Below are 5,740 nucleotides of genomic sequence, written 5' to 3'. Positions count from 1 at the left end.
TTTGGTAATTGAAATGATCATGTGTGAATGAACAACTTGTGATTTCTATGCATATAGGCTGTGTTTGTGCTGTGAAAACTTAAAAGTCTGTTTAGACATAAAGTTAGAAGAATTTGCATTCATGTACTTGCGTATTTTGGATTTTTTGAGCCCTTTGGTATATCCTCCCTGTTTCAACAGGAAAAGCCTCAACAAAATTTCGTCTTTGAGATGAAGCTGAATGAATCTTCTTTTTTCTCACTGCTAGAAAAGTCACAGCAATAATCCACAAGCTCACTGGGAATCAGAGGCTCCTTGTTTCTTGAGTTTGGTAGTAAATGAAAGCACTGATGCAGATAAGCAGCCTAACAACTGAAATGAGTCGCTGAAGGGAGAGAGAAACACTGAACACAAGCCCAAATCTCTCCGTCAATAGACTCACACCAATTATCAGTGGCTAATTAGCACTGTGGCTTAAACTGTGAATGATGTCTCCACAGGGAGACACCTCATTTTTTGTGCTGCGATGCGTTATATTTTATTTGAAGCCTTTAATTAGTGCCGTTTGCTAGAGTCAAGCCTCTCGTTTACTATTTCTAATAGTTAAGGTTTGTGATTTGAACGAACTCCTCACCTTGCAAAGATGCAGTTCTTTCTTTGTATTTCTCTTTTTCTTTGCAGTGAGAAGGACAAAAGGTCATTAAACTGCTATCTGAGTTGAGAAAAACAAAGACTTTAAGGGCTAATGGGAAAGTTCTTTGTAAGTTGGGAGATCTTTCAGATAAGACAGGTTTTTGTCTCAGTATTTTGGGACTGTAGAGACACAAACAGCACTCCCTGTCCTGCTGGGTGACAGTATGCGTTCTGTCCTCAATCTGCATCAACAAAGTCTATGCGGTCGATGAAGTTGCTTTGTTGCAGTGTTGACAGCATCATTGATCGTACCGAGAACATTCAAGTTTTGTGGCGGTTTCTTGAAAATAGGACAACATTACTAATTATAGTTGAGTACTAATTATATTGAATTCTTTGCTTGGAGTAAAAAAGATTTAGCAAACTTAAAGGTACACTATGTAAGTTTTTGCCACCAGAGATCGCATTTTCAAGGCGAAGCTTGATGACGCTGTGAAGGAGAGTGGAACGATGGGAGATGTCGTTTTCACCATGCAGAGAAGTATGAAATTCACGAATCATGTTCACGGATGAGGTAATAAATTAGTTTTTGTATTATCTGTATGTTTGATCACACTATTTTATGTCATCGTAATGAATTCGCTGCAAGGAACGTGAAATGTAATGCTTTATTAGCCTGTTACTGATATGTGACCATTTGTCGAATGATTTGGTGGGTTAATGCGGCTCAGTTTTACGTGTTTAAACAATCGTACTAAAAGTAAATTTGAATGAACCTGCAGTATTTGCAAGTAATGGCTAAATATTTTTGTGCAACACATACTGTAATTTTTTTTCACGGCCACAGACTGGATAAAAAGCGTTACTGAAATACAAACAAAGTGCAATATAACTGTAAGTGTCATTTCATCAGAATAACCCACAGAGTTATGTAATTACGAACACTAGATAGTTTTTTAAGTGAATCTACCTATGCATTATCAGCTGACACATCATATCTGTATCTCGCATTGTTTATATGTGCTATTATTGACATTCATATCTATTCAAATCATCTGTACATGACTATCACTTGTACAATAAATTATATATATTTTCTTACCTGTCTATTAAAACAAGTCCAAGTTTGTCACAAAGCTCTCTCTATCTTGAAAACGCCACGCCAATATTGATCCTTGTTTTACTTCTCCGTTTGTCCCAAAGCTTGCTTGCCTCAGTTGATCTACAATTATGTTTATTGTACTTTTTTATTTTGGGATTTTCTGTACTCACCAATGATAATCGTGATCCATTTTAACTGAACGACACAACAGCTGTATAACCAACACTTTAGCATTTTGTCCATGTGAGTTGCCATAGTTTCTACAAGTGGAAACCAGAGATGGCGCAGATATTACGTAATTGATAGGTGACAATGACAAGGGATGAGCCATTATTTAAAATTGGAATTTACAAATCCTTGGGAACTTTTGGGATAATGTAAGTACACAGCTGCATGAAATATATCAAACTGTGCAAGTGGTTTTTGGATATTTTATTACACAAATCTTACATATTGTGCCTTTAAAGGACATTTATTAGTTTTTAGTCTTGCTACAGTAGGTCAGAAACACAATCACACAAACACTTGTCATTGGGCGTTAATGCATCGGAAGCCTGTTATTTATATAATTAGGGTTTTCAATACTCTCTCTTAGCAGATCACGTATCATGCATGAAAGGACTCATTGTTGGTGTGTTGCATCGCATGTGGTAACCGAGAAGCTCTAGAAGCAACTCGCTGTTCCCACATGGAGCTTCAAGGAATAAAATGCCCCGGCTAACCTCCAGAACCCTGCAGTAGCAAGCACAGAATTACGACATCACTGCAATAGTGCGTTATGCAACCGTTCAGCTGACTGTCGGCTGTCCCAAACCTGACGCCTCCGACCCCCGTGGGCCCTTTGGAATGCTGCCGGAGCCCATCTGCACCTCCTTCACCCTCCCGGACTTACAGCGGTTCAGAAGTCTGAAGGTGAGAATGTAGATGGTTTCCATGCATCCCAAAAATTACAATTTTTTACAATATTTACTCACTCTCACCTTGTTTCAAAACCTGTATCATTTCTGTAGGTCAAGCAGCAGAGCATGGCGTTGATGTAAGTTTTGATTCCCAGGGAATGCATGAACTAATAAAGTGTATATCTTGATTGCAATGTAAGTCGCTTTGGATAAAAGCATCTACCAAATGCATGAATGTAAATCTGCATGCGGCTCTTTTCCTGAACTGTTTGACAGTCATGGTCACTATGAGCAACTTCTTGGGTGAACTATTCCTTTAAGCGCACACACTCCTCCCAAAGCAAGATTGTCAAACCCTATCTTTTTAATTCCCTTCTCCCTGTCTTTTTCCTCCCTGACCTCATCGGGTTATTGCAGTCCTGGGAAGCCGAGCATGTGAGCTTCCCCAGGTCATTAAGAGCAGGCCTGAAAAGACTCTCTGCGGGCCGGAGATAAACCAGCCAGCGGACGCGCAATAAGCTCCGAATAAAGACAGCTCTGTGGAGGGCCTAGCTGGACACTGAGGCCGGGATTAAAAACGCTCTGAAAGGAGGAGAAAGTCAATGGAAAATATGAAGTGAAAGAGAGGTGTGGGGCGGCAAGGGGGGAAGACGAGATGAATGGGAAACTTATCAGCATTCGGGGCGCATGCAAGGACCCACCGCGACTGGGTCAGGGAGTTCTCCCGGGAGGAAAGGTGCACTCAAGAGACGCTTATCTGCTGTTTGTTGAGGCACCTCATGGATAAAGCGACAGGAGGAAGGGAGGAAACTTTGGCTGGTGCATTACAAGCTCTTGCATAGCTTGAAGCATTGGCGTACAGCGTTTGGAACCTAAAGACAAAGTTATTTTCAGTCTTTGCTTAGTTTGAAATACCTGAGCAGTGATATATCATTATCGTGTGTGCACAACAAAAGCAAAGCAAATATTCGCATTGCGTTACTCACTCTAGATTACTTGTTTTCGCTTCACTCACGCGAATAAAAACATCGCACAATGTCTTCACGCACATCATCAACAACAACAACAACAACATTTCTTTCTAACTTTGGCTAACCAGTTCATAGTAATGTAAAACTCATAGCTAGAATCAAGTAACAGACGCATATTTTCATCACTTACCAGGTAGTCCAACTTCCTTGCTTACTTTTTTCCAAGCTACTATCCTTTTTTGTCTGATCTCTGTATGAAGTTGTGTCATAAATTTCGGGGTGTCTGCAAATGGCTACAATAATGCTCTCCTCCATTTCCTGATACAACCGGACGTGTCAGTAAGCATTTCGCTGATTGGCTTGCGCGACAACGTGTCATGCGAACTTCCCACTCGAGTTGAAATTTTTCAACTGGCATGGAAGATGCGATTGAGGCGAATTGTGTCTATTTGTGTTTTTGCATTGACTTTGTATGTAATACAAAGCCACACCCACTTATTGCACAATCACCATGGACTAATGATAGTTCGAAGGTGTTTACCAGCCAGAAAGTTAGTTTTGGCAAACTATTTTGAACTCCCCAAATAAACTTCATTTTGGCCTGATTTTGTTCAAAATTACATCATGCCAGTTCGTTCTTCAATTTTGCTTGAAGTATGTCATGGCCTTAAGAGTGTTCCCAGAGTTCTTAGACTTGAAGCCCACACAAAGGCAGTTTTCGTGCCATGTATTACTTTTTACAAGTTAGAGGTTTACCCATTTTAGGCAGCTGTTGGCAGGGACGCCACATATGGAAAGGAGGGCTATCAAACCTAGAATGAGAACGGCGAGTGAGTGTGTGTCCGTCTTTGTTCCTTCCTGTGGGTTCCTTTAGATAACATCAGCTTCAGCCATTACAGTCTGCTATCTGGGAGAAGGGGCTCTTTCAACTGTCCCCAGGGTCAGGATACAGCACTGATCCTTTCATTAATCCCACCTGATAAAACGGCATTAGGGATCATTTCGGAAATCTGAAGGGCACACACAGAATTCCCAACGTCACACACTCCAGTTGAACAGGCAAATTACGCAAATTGCATCAGATTTCATTAAGATTGGAAGTGCTCTTGACGTTGAAATCACACTGCGCTTGGGTCATTTGACTCATTGACTCATTTAGAGATTCCTCTGCATTATTGCAATGTTTATTTAAAGTAATATTATGTACATTTATGTTATTTAAGATTTCAATTGATTGTTGTTGTAATCGACTGTATGTTAGCGATAATACTATAGTATACTATACTATATCTTTATCCATCTACCCACCCATCCATCCATCCGTCCGTCCATCCATCCATCCATCCATCCATCCATCCATCCATCCATACATCTGTTTACTATAAGCTTACAATAGAGGTCTAGCAGGCAAATGTACAGCTAAAGTGGAGAAATCCATCCATCCATCCATCCATCCATCCATCCATCCATCCATCCATCCATCCATCCATCCATCCATCCATCCATCCATTTCTTTATCCATCTACCCACCCACCCATCCATCCGTCTGTCCATCCATCCATCCATCCATCCATCTATCCATTTCTTTATCCATCTACCCACCCCACACACCCACCCACCCGTCTGTCCGTCCGTCTGTCCGTCCATCCGTCCACCCATCCGTCCGTCCGTCCGTCCATCCATCCATCCATACATCTGTTTACTATAAGCTTAGAATAGAGGTCTAGCAGGCAAATGTACAGCTGAAGTGGAGAAAGAAAAATGTGTATCAAATGGTATAATCATGTTTAAAATCAATCTTTGACCCAGTAAACCAAGTAAAACAAGATTTACCATGAATTTCATACCAGCACACTCAAAAACTCAATCAATGTGCCTGTGGTCACGTCAAATATACTACAGAAATGTTAATTTGCACAGATGAGTGAGAGAGAGTGTGTGTGTGGGTGGGTGAGTGATGGAGAGTCGAGGGGCGTCTTGAACAAACACAGGGGAGGCGTCTGTGGTTGCGGGGAGTTTGTGGGATGTCATTGGTCAAGCCTTCGTAACTGAGGAATTGTCGGGTAATTAGATCATCCTGCGCAGAATAGGAATCAATTTCCGACCGGGCAGCACCATGGCTTTTCTTAATGTGAGCCACATTGGGAACTGTGATC

This window comes from Ctenopharyngodon idella, chromosome 24 (genome assembly GCF_019924925.1).
Source record: "Ctenopharyngodon idella isolate HZGC_01 chromosome 24, HZGC01, whole genome shotgun sequence".
In the NCBI taxonomy this organism is placed as follows: domain Eukaryota; kingdom Metazoa; phylum Chordata; class Actinopteri; order Cypriniformes; family Xenocyprididae; genus Ctenopharyngodon; species Ctenopharyngodon idella.
Note: the sequence above shows the minus strand (reverse complement) of the source record.